The 12,490-nt window shown below is 38.7% G+C and overlaps 1 protein-coding gene across 1 annotated transcript in view; it reads right to left on the bottom strand.

The window, feature by feature from the left end:
- The window catches only part of tprg1 (tumor protein p63 regulated 1), a 115,513-nt gene that overhangs the window by 24,555 nt on the left and 78,468 nt on the right, over positions 1-12,490 (bottom strand). The gene's annotated exons all lie outside the window — the stretch shown is intronic.

The following is a 12,490-nucleotide window of genomic DNA, read 5'->3' as shown; positions in this document are numbered from 1 at the left end:
GATATAAGACACAAACTCTGTAAAAGGCTTTAAAAGACTTACTAAACTTCACATAGACATATAATAGAACTTTAGCACCTCCTGGTGGAAAAAACGAACCTAAAAACACAGTGCACAGATGTGCACAGAAAGAAAAGTATTTCTTTCACATTCATATATCATCAGCCTTTAAAAATTATAACTGCAGTTACAGCATTTCCCATTGCAGACATGGAACACAGTGTTTATATGGCTTAACCTTTCACCATGTCTTCTTACCTAATGCATAACATGCTTTTGCCAAGTGAGCTGCACAATAAGGGTGGATGAGCTAATAGGTTTTTTTCTTTCTTCTCAGAAATTATAGCTCTGTGTTGTGCTTCTGTAAAATAATCCATTCCCTTAAACATCTACTCAGGAGGCCAGAACATAATCGGGCAACATTAGGCACTAGTCTAGAATCAGCCCTGGAAGGGCTGGCTCTCTTACTGCATGGCTCACTCACTGACTTCTTCACACTCATTTAAACTGGATCAATAAAGAGTTCACTTGCTATGTTAATTTTTTCAATGTGGGGGAAAGAAAAAACAAAAAAACAAACAAAAACTGTGAGGGTCCTGTAGCTGTGAAAGAGTACTGCTAATCTATATACCATCATACTGCTCTATTGGTAATGCTGAAAATGCTGCTTGCAGGTCAAATTACTAAACTACTTTGCTACACTCTTCTGTTTAAACAGGAGTTCTAGGGAATAACCAGACCACATTCACAAAGTTAGTGTTGTCTGTTTAAATGGACATTCTGAGAAATGACTGGACCATGTTCATAAAATTAACATTTTCGGCTTTAAAATAACACCTTGTGCATTCATGTCATGCCACCATACAAATGTAGACGCCTTCCAAGTATACTTAAATAGTTCCATAATAAGTATCACAGATGGTCCGGACTTGCTTTTTTCCCCAACAAGTTAGAAAGTGCTAAGGACACAGATACAGGCAGAACTTGTATTTATTTGCTCTTTCAAATGGTTTTTGGTTCCTTCATAAAAGGGCATTGACTTGTTAAATGACAGTATCATTTCTTTCACACTACTAGAAGGTAGCAGCATCTGGTTGAAAAATGATAACTCTGCGTGCTCATATTTGCAAGACACTGGGCTTGAATTTTGGATCTCTTTCTGTATGTATGGAGTTTGCTCATTGGCTCCATGTCTCTCTCGTGGGAAGGAAAAAAATATTCCATCAGGTTAAATGAAGAAGGAGACAGCAAAAGAGAATGGAATAACACAAACCCTATTTTAATGACGCTTAAATTGCTATAATATATGGCATGCTTTTGTGCCCTTGTATTACATGCCATATACAGATATAGTTCATCCTCCTCATTAAGCTTTTAGAGAAACTTGACTGATTGTAAGTATGCCCACCCCAAGATTCCTATCTTTCACCTTCACACACATACGGTGTTAAAATGCTCAAACACCATTTTAAAATTGTCAACCTTCCTGGCTTAATAACTTCAATTTAAGATACACATTTTCTTTACCTTTGTTGACATATTACAATATATAAAGGCAAGTGCACCAATGCTCCTATTTACTAAACCAATTTTGCAACTCAGGGGTATGGAATGCCAATGTCTATCTTGGCAGCATTGTGCTCAAGGAAGGAATAAACCTTAGACATGTTGCCAATCTGCCTCAAGGCTCTCTTCACATCTACACTAACCTACACAACGTCAATTTTAAAGCTGCCGATATACCTAACCTGTCTATATTTCAAATGTGGGAGGAAAAATGTAAGGCAACACTATCTACTGACTCTGCTAGCCCTATGTTCACACAATGCTAAAAAAATAAATAAATAAAAATTCAAAAAGGGCTGGTTAACTTTGTTCATACTTGAAGCTTTATTTTTTCTTTTGAAAAATTACACTCAATTTATTTCCAACAGCCCTGAAAAAAATGTATTTGTCCTTCCATCAAAATCACATTTGTGGGAGTCTCAACATCAGGGCAGTAAGGAAAACCTTCAATTATCAATAGAGGCAGAGGTAGAATCTGCAAACTTCACACATGCCCTGTCCAAGCAAGCTAGCTGACTCTTGAGCTGTGAAGGAACAGTGCTAACCACTTTGCTCAAAACTGCTTTGAACTAATGTAACAAAATGTTTTCTTAACTTGCCCATTGTTCCTTACAATGTGAAGGGACTGCTCACAGACAGATCCGCATCAGTGTTGTAAGCACTCAAGGACATTTACCTTTTTTTGCCGTTAATCCACTCCATTTGTTGCTTAGACAGTGTGCCTAAAGTCATTCTACCATGTTCAAAAAGACACTTCCTACCTGCACATTCTTGCAGATGGAAGCAGGTTTTTTTTTTTTTTTTTTTTTTTTCCCCCCAAGCAGCCTTTGTCTGGGATCTTAGTTCATTCTCAATGGGTTAAAAATGCAAAAGTGACTGGTGTCTTAACCACTGCATATTCATTTTCTAGCTCATATAGCTATTTTATATTGTGAAATATTCTAGCTTGCCTTCATCAGACCACAAACCATTTTATTCAAAGCTTTTTACAGTAGTGGTATATTTCCTATAACGTCTTCATAGAGCCCACAATCTAGGAGAGTTTGATATATTGTTGTGAAATGCAATTCCTGTGAAGCCTTTCTCAAAACATTCTTGTGAACCCCCCCTCAGCCCCCACTTATCAGCTTTTACCTTGCCTGGTCACTGATTCTGGAGAGATAGAAAATAAATTAATCTTCTTACTGATGCTTTAGAATTTGGTTGAAGGGATATTTTAAAACCACACTAATTCCTTTCCCTAACTTTACTAGTCTTCTGAAGGCTCCTTGTTACCAATAGTTGAATCTGTACTTTGACGCAAACAACTCATTTAAAGATACAATCACAAGGGAGGAAAGTTTTGTATTTGCATAATCAGTCTATAAAACAGAGCACAACAGGATGACAGTTAGGTTCTTATGTGATTTGTAGATTGCTGTTTAAACACAGAATTTATATTTGCAAATTACACTTACTTTTCTTAACATTTCCTGGTTTAATTACATTTTCAGAATTTATGAAAACTAATTTTTACTTCCAGTTTGCAGATTTTCTACAAACTCTGTGCTTCTACTTTGATAAGGAGCACAGTATAAGAGAGAATCACATCATTACTACAGCATGTAAAGCAGACCACCTAATTGTACTCTTGACCCAAACATTTTTTTTTAAAAACATACACAAGTCCAAACCTCTTTTTTTTTTTTTTGTTTTTTGTTTTTTTTTTTTTAAAAGAAGGCTGATGGTTTTTCTACTTCATGGATATCCTTAAATGGATGTGCATCTGAGTATTTGCACTCTGTGGGGCCACTAGGCAAGTAATAATAACTATTACTTTTATACCAGGTGCTGTGTAGATTTTTTTTTTTATTGCCTCTCCATCAAAACCAGACCTTGCATACCTCTTTAAGATGCCAAAATGGAACTGTTTATTTTTCAATGCTTTGTGTTGTTTGTTTACTGTTATTAGACTGGCCAAATTATAACACAAACTACTACACGTTTATGGTGCTGTACAGCACCAGCAGAGACTTTCTGAGAGGGCAGTAAAAAGGGTGTAACATCAAGAACTGCAGTTTACATCTGCACTGTGGATAAAGCAGTTACACCAAGTTCTGTGACAAATTTAATTAGAGAGCGGCAAGTCTTCTGAAGACAGTGCAGAGGTGGGAACCTTTCTGCACTCCACAACAGAGGAATGCAGGGAGTGGCAGGGAAGCCCTCAGGGATTAACATGTAAGGCTTTTTTCCCTTTTAACCTGGGGTCAGGCCTAAATCAAGCAATTGCCTTGTATCTGTAACATAATATAGGCTTGCCGGGTGAAGTGAGATAGGCTTATGTTCAGCATACTAATAAACATTACTGAAATGATAAGTTATGACACAGATATATCTTCTTCTTCTTCTTTTGGCTGCTCCCGTTTGGGGGTTGCGATATATAACAAATAAAAACAAATTGGTGAGAGACACAGCCTCAAGTCCCTGTTCATTGTGATGGTTAGACCAGCTTAAAGCCGGTCGACATTGTGTGAACACTAAAAGGACCTCGATCTAACCTTATAGCCCACTAAAAAGGGTTCCTGCTTTTTGAAAACAAAACAAGCTTCTGAACAAATGTCTAAATATGTGGAAAGAAAATAAGTCAATTTTCCTCTTTCCCTTCTATAATGTTATGATTATAGCATAGACTTGTAAATTTATAGGTACAGTACATAACTATTTAGGGAAAAAATGTAACATCAAAATCTACTTGTAGTGCTAGTATTAATATTGTTCAGTGTACAGAGTACTGTATCATCATCAACACTGCACCATGATAAACAGGTATGTGGTAAAAGACATAATTTGATTTTACTGAAATGAACACACAAACTGGCTTACATGATGTATGCACAGACTGCACTTGTATGTTATCTCCCTTTTGTAATATTATTTTACCCTGATCAACTTATAAACTACCCTTCAAAAGTTGTAAATCTACCACTATAATCTTATATGCCTCTTTGTTCTAATGGCACTAACCAGTGCATTGAGATTACATCAATGATACACACTGATGTGTGATGAGGTAGGTTTTTTTTTTTTTTTTCTTTGAGACCAAATGGGAGTGAAAACACATGGGAGAATAAAGCATGGGAGAATATTTACAACAAGAAACATTTGATTTGTAAAAAGAAATCTCACAATAAAATGAGGTGGTCAGGGTATAAACCATGCATTAAATACCTAAAGCATCTAGGAGTAGGAAGCATATATGTTAAATCTATGTTATAAATAAAAACTTTTTTTAACCGGCTTAAAAACCACATATAAGTCAGGTATGCTAAAAGATTACTTTATATGTAGTGAGGAGTTACAAACTTCAGTTTGATAGTATAATCAAAACATATGAAACAAAGGTTTAGACTGTAAAGTCCAAACTGTTCCCATAAATAAGATCATGTCTGAAAGTAAAGAGCAATTTTCCCAGTAAAGGTAAACTCTGACACCTAGTGGTTATTATTACCTTCCTTTATTTTCACATTAGATAGAAATACAGATCAACTCCCACCTAAAAACAAAAAACCCCAAGACTCTATGATGATAAAATAGACAGATATACTATGATAATTTTGTACCTCATTTTAGCACACACTTAATAGCCATATCAAAAACAGCACTTTTCAAATATATTTCCTGATGCTGCTTCTCGGTCATGAAGCATTTAGTTAGTATGGTCAGTGTCCACAATTCTAATACTAAAATCATCCTAATTACTCCCCCATACCTTAATTTGTCTTTGCTATTTTCATTTTAACTGTAGTATTTTGTAATATTTCGTAAATCTCATGTATATTTATTCAGGAATTAAAAAAAGAATGACTTGTGTATTGAAAAATCAGCAACCACTTATATCCATTTTCAATGTGAAAGCACACAACAAAATGGTTATATGTTCCACAAAACAATTATCCTGTTTGGAATAATTCTTCATATACAAAGGATTTTCACTACCATAATCCATCCAGTTTCAAAATGTACTTAATTCAAAATTCAAGGATTATGGGGACTCGGAGCTCACCCAGGCAGCATCTGGTGCAAGACACAACCATGAACAATACCCAATACTAACATTTAGAATATTAATTTCTATGGCACACATTTGTTTCCCATAGTAATTTTTTCTAAGACGGACATGGAAGAAACGCCACCCTTCACCCACATCTGCCAGAGTTTGATCTTCTTCATATAAACACACATCTGTGCACTGTAATCATTAGAGCACTCACTAAGAACACCAATCTGAAGTCATCTGCATACTGTATATCTAACTAATGAGTGAAGCAGAAAACATTTTTTATTGTGAGAGATAAATCAATGTATTACAACAGGTGGCCACTTAAGCCATCATGCTCAAGGTTTGAGTCTAGACTAGGCTGTTTTTCTGAGTTCATTTGGGTTTCCTCCAGGGTTTTTAATATTGTCATTGAATTAGAAGATATTATATAGGCAAGACAGCCAACTTTTAAAAATTTTCCATATTTATATGCGAGTCATTGTGTTTTGAGTCTATACTTCAAAGAACCTACAGGTGCTGGTCATAAAATTAGAATATCATGACAAAGTTGATTTATTTCACTAATTCCATTCAAAAAGTGAAACTTGTATATTAGATTCATTCATTACACACAGACTGATGTATTTCAAATGTTTATTTCTTTTAATGTTGATGATTATAACTGACAACTAATGAAAGTCCCAAATTCAGTATCTCGGAAAATTAGAATATTGTGAAAAGGTTCAATATTGAAGACACCTGGTGCCACACTCTAATCAGCTAATTAACTCAAAACACCTGCAAAAGCCTTTAAATGGTCTCTCAGTGTAGTTCTGTAGGCTACACAATCATGGGGAAGACTGCTGACTTGACAGTTGTCCAAAAGACGACCATTGACACCTTGCACAAGGAGGGCAAGACACAAAAGGTCACAGCTAAAGAGGCTGGCTGTTCACAGAGCTCTGTGTCCAAGCACATTAATAGAGAGGCGAAGGGAAGGACAAGATGTGGTAGAAAAAAGTGTACAAGCAATAGGGATAACCGCACCCTGGAGAGGATTGTGAAACAAAACCCATTCAAAAATGTGGGGGAGATTCACAAAGAGTGGACTGCAGCTGGAGTCAGTGCTTCAAGAACCACCACGCACAGACATATGCAAGACATGGGTTTCAGCTGTCGCATTCCTTGTGTCAAGCCACTCTTGAACAAGAGACAGCGTCAGAAGCGTCTCGCCTGGGCTAAAGACAAAAAGGACTGGACTGCTGCTGAGTGGTCCAAAGTTATGTTCTCTGATGAAAGTAAATTTTGCATTTCCTTTGGAAATCAAGGTCCCAGAGTCTGGAGGAAGAGAGGACAGGCACAGAATCCACGTTGCGTGAGGTCCAGTGTAAAGTTTCCACAGTCAGTGATGGTTTGGGGTGCCATGTCATCTGCTGGTGTTGGTCCATTGTGTTTTCTGAGGTCCAAGGTCAATGCAGCCGTCTACCAGGAAGTTTTAGAGCACTTCATGCTTCCTGCTGCTGACGAACTTTAGGGAGATGCAGATTTCATTTTCCAACAGGACCTGGCACCTGCACACGGTGCCAAAGCTACCAGTACCTGGTTTAAGGACCATGGCATCCCTGTTCTTGATTGGCCAGCAAACTCGCCTGACCTTAACCCCATAGAAAATCTATGGGGTATTGTGAAGAGGAAGATGCGATATGCCAGACCCAACAATTCAGAAGAGCTGAAGGCCACTATCAGAGCAACATGGGCTCTCATAACACCTGTGCAGTGTCACAGACTGATTGACTCCATGCAACGCCGCATTGCTGCAGTAATCCAGGCCAAAGGAGCCCCAACTAAATATTGAGTGCTGTACATGCTCATACTTTTCATGTTCATACCTTTCAGTTGGCTAACATTTCTAAAAATCCTTTTTTTGCATTGGTCTTAATTGATATTCTAATTTTCCGAGATACTGAATTTGGGACTTTCATTAGTTGTCACTTATAATCATCAACATTAAAAGAAATAAAAATTTGAAATACATCAGTCTGTGTGTAATGAATGAATCTAATATACAAGTTTCACTTTTTGAATGGAATTACTGAAATAAATCACCTTTGTCATGATATTCTATTTTTATGACCAGCACCTGTAAGCTCTTATTTGAATCTGGATCAATATCATCTTAAATTAGATTATGCTGGTTGATAATGAATGAATTGTTTTAACTGCAGGCAATGCTATGATAACTGGCAGATAAATTGCCACAACTATATATAACAAAGTCATTCAAACTCAGTTACATTATAAAATAAGCCGATATTAGAAGAATATTGGCAAGAACATGACAGTCCGTCCAATAAGCTTATAAATTCTATTCACATCATTTCTCCAAAATGACACCAAGTTCAGTTTTAAAAGCCCCCAATGTACTACTATCTACCATACTACTTTGTAATTTATTCCACGTGTCTGTTTCTCTGTTTAAAGAAAACCTTTTCTACACAGGTGTGAAATCTGCCCTTAACAAGCTTCACCTGTGTCCCCGTGTTCTTGTTAAAGAACTTATTTTAACGTATAGCACGGATCCACTGTATTGACTTCATAAATTTTAAACCATCGCATCATGTTACATCTTAACATCTATTTGCTAAACCTAAAATGTTCAATTCTTTCAATATCTGTTTGTAAATTACACCTTGCAGTCCTGAAATCAGTCTTGTCACTCTTCTTTGAACTTTCTCTAGTGCTGCTATGCCATTCTTGTATTATGGAGTCCAAAACTGCACACAGTACACTAGATGGCTCTCAAGTGTGTTATTTAGCTCAAGTATAACTATCCTTGACTTGTACTCTATATATCAGGTTATATAATCTAGCATTTCATTAGCCTTATTAACACTGTTATCTTATGTACACTGTCTGAATGTATTGTAGAGAGTAATGAATCCACAACTCCTTGCTCCTTCTCTTAAATTGCAATGTGAGGTTTCGAATCTCTCATTGTGTATTCAAATCTAACATTTTTACTTCACATGTAATTCCTTTACTTTATTTACATTACTTTTCATCTGCCACAAATCTGGCCCAGCCTGTACTCAGTCTATTTTCCCATTATAATTCAGCTGATTCTGTATTATCTAACATTCCACCTAGTTTATTTACATCCACAAACTTAAACGACTTGCTATTCAAATTCTTATCAAGGTCATTCGTGTATACTAAACAACAGCAGTGGCCGCAGGACTGATATCTGATAGACACCACTTTTAATGCTCCCTAATTCAGAGTAAGCTTCCCAGATCATAACCCTTTGCTTTCAATGTTTAAACCAATTTTGCATTCATCAAAATACTGCACTTTGAATTCATACCTCTTTTACTTTTTTAAAATTTGATTCAGCCCTATTCAAGTGAGACCCTATCAGAAGCCTTCTGAAAAATCAAGATAAGTAATATTATATGCTTTTGATAGAATTCCATCATATTAGTGGAACACTACCTACCCTATCTTAAACAATGCTAACTGTGCATTAATACACTTGTTCTTTCCTAGTGATGTTTTATCAGTAATTGATGCTCATGATGTATTTTAAGCTTATTGACCTATAGTTACTGATCACCTTTCTTACATAATAGGATAATATTTCCTTGCTTTTAATCTTTAAGAATATCCCCAATGTGCGGTGATTAAAAAAAAACATATGAGTTAAGGATTTCTATCTATATATATAATTCACTAAGCAGCCGCCAGCACAAGCAAGACACCCATGGAAGCACGCAAGACAGAGCCACGCCCACCAACTGTAAGACCATTGGATACGATGACAACTCACAGAGCCACGCCCACCAACTCGGACACAGCAACTCACAAAACACGGCGTCATTCGCGTTCGTCTCTGCTACAGTCCACATGCGCCTCTAAGCCACGTTGACTTTTCGGTTACGACGCACAACCGCATCCACCATCACAAACTGTTTTACACGCTACATACAGCGATTCTCATCCGCCACATACATGATTTTTCTTAGATGGTCCTGCAGGAACACGGAAAACGTTTGTCCACACAATACTCCTTATTCCCCGGCCCGCGTCCACCCTCGCTCTCCAGGCAACAAATATCACAAAAGTCGCTTTTGTCTCCATGGCACACGCACAACAGAGCCCCGTCCACCAACAATTCACGCGAGGGCGAAAGCATTTGCCAAGAATGTTTTCATTAATCAAGAACGAAAGTCGGAGGTTCGAAGATGATTACATACCGTTGTAATTCTGACCATAAACGATGCTGACTGGCAATCCAGCAGCGTTATTCCCATGACCCGCCGGGCAGCCGGCATGTTTGTCGCGGATGTGAATCGCTGTATGCAGCGTGTAAAACAGTTTGTTTGTCGACCAGGGCACGCAAGAAGCAGCACGCAAGACAGACCGTGTGATACGCACGACGGAGCCACGCACGCACGCCAACTCACAGAGCCCTGCCCACCAACAATTCACTAAGCAGCCGACCATGGCACACGCATGTCAGAGCCCCACCCACCAACAATTCGCGTGAGAGCGAAAGCATTTGCCAAGTATGTTTTCATTAATCAAGAACGAAAGTCGGAGGTTCAAAGACGATCACATACCGTCGTAGTTCCGACCATAAACGATGCCGACTGGCGATCTGGCGGCGTTATTCCCATGATCCGCCAGGCAACCAAAGTCTTTAGGTTCTGGGGGGAGTATGGTTGCAAAGCTGAAACTTAAAGGAACTGACGGAAGGGCACCACCAGGTGTGGAGCCTTTGGCTTAATTAGACTCAACACGGGAAACCTCACCCAGCCTGGACAAACAGAACAATGAAAAATCAACGTGGCTCAGAGGTGCATGTGAACTGTAGCAGATGCGAAATCGACTGAGGCGGTGTTTGGAAAATGAATAGTCAACGTGACTCACAAGTGCATGTGAACTGTACACAGATGAAAGCAATTCAGGTGAGGAATTGGGGGCGGGCACATGAGCAGGCAGTGCGTACTGAACGATGACTAAGAGATGACTGTTCACCCATCAATACATCGTTCTCATTGGGCGTCCTTCCCCTCACACCCCATTCCGCCCTCCTCGCGCGACCGCCGTCCAGCCCCGTCCCTCGCTCTGGGCAGTGAGGGCGCAGCAGCGGTCCTCCAGTTTTCAGTCACGGACAATTGTATGTTGCTCTCTCCAGAGTTCCCTTACAGTCGTATCCTCAAACTCACCTCATAAGAAGAAGCATGTTTGTCGCGGATGTGAATCGCTGTATGCGGCGTGTAAAACAGTTTGCGAGGGGTATCCCATGGTCATACAGTTGGTATGCGGGTCTCTATTAGTTGCTCTTGCGAGCGGGCACATGACCAGGCAGTGTGTATGCTTCGAGAGTGAGGGTGGACATGACAGGACCATCTAAGAAGAATCATATTTGTTGCAGATGTGAATCGTTGTATGCAGTGTGTAAAACAGTTTGCGAGGGGTATCCCATGGTCTTAGTAGTGTCTATGCTTCGATGTGAATCGCTGTATGCAGCGTGTAAAACGCTGTATTGTATGTTGCCCTCTCCATCTCTCCAAGAGTTCCATCTTTTCATTCACCTACAGTTGTATCCTCAAAACCAACCCAATTTGGACAATTGTGTCTTTCAGGAAGTGTTCATCCATCAATACATAATTATGCGGCGTATGCTATGCGGTGGGTTGGCTAGTACAGTATATTCTCACTATCTTCCTTAGGCGCTTTACAATTTCCAAATCACTCTTTGATATACACTGTAATCGCTAGGAGGTTACTGAATTATTCACATATCAAAACTTCAGAAAAATGAAAATTTAGAGAAGGGCTGAAACAACTATTTAATGTCAATGATAATTATCAAGGGTGAAAATAGTTGCCAATATTTTTTTTTTATTCATTAGTTGCCTTGTTTTGTCAGGGCTTCAGGTTTGGCAAGGGGCTGCCCTTACTACACATATTTTAAAAGATTTATGAATGATTTAACCTTTAAAATAATGGTAGAATCCTTCTGTGCTTTCAAGGAAAAATGGCATTTTTATTTTTTGCCTCTATTCTATCATATAAGGCAACTTTGCATTCATCCCACCATTGTTATGAACATGGCTACAGTAATCCATTCAATTCCCATCCATTTGCTAACGATTCAACACTGGACACAGGGTGTCATCCTCTCACAAATTGGTCTACAATGATGACAAAAAGAGCTGCTCCACATGTTTAGTTTAAAATTAACCCTTAAACCGACACATACTTGGGGGCTAATGCACCCCTGGACCCCAAATACTTTTTCGCTGCACTTTTTAAGTAAACGTTACAATTCACAAAGAAAGTGTGAAATTTTTAATGGAATACATTTTTTTTCATTCAAAGAGCATTACAATTACTGCAACACTGATCAGTTTACACACTGCCAATAAACTGTAAAAACTATTAAAAAAACTACTGCAACAATCAATTATCATATGTACAATGTGCAACTGACGCCATTGACGAAATTCAGTAAATCACTGCGACAACTGCGCTCGAACTAGCTGCACGCAAACACACAGAGGTAAACGCTGATGCTGGCAGGCTAGTCTAGTACAACGGCTGAATCCCAGAGACAGTGGTGCTGCAGTGCTGCCGGGGCCGGCAGTGGTCATGAGCTGGCTGCTCAACAAATATACGGCACTGACTGATCCGCTCTGGCATGCTGGCAAATTGCTCTGTGAAGCGACTATAGCTGGTTGGGGCATTCAATGAATGTACATTGCCAAATATACTCAGCTCCGGGGTGCTGGCAAATTGCATTGGGAACCGATTATAGCCGGTTCCGGAGGTTTAAGGATTAAATGTATTTAGTTTTAAACACATTGACTAGACCGTCACGTGGCCCAGCTTGTAATGCTT

Source organism: Erpetoichthys calabaricus, chromosome 2, assembly GCF_900747795.2.
Source record: "Erpetoichthys calabaricus chromosome 2, fErpCal1.3, whole genome shotgun sequence".
NCBI lineage: Eukaryota > Metazoa > Chordata > Cladistia > Polypteriformes > Polypteridae > Erpetoichthys > Erpetoichthys calabaricus.
Note: the sequence above shows the minus strand (reverse complement) of the source record. Positions and strands in the feature narration are given on the sequence as shown.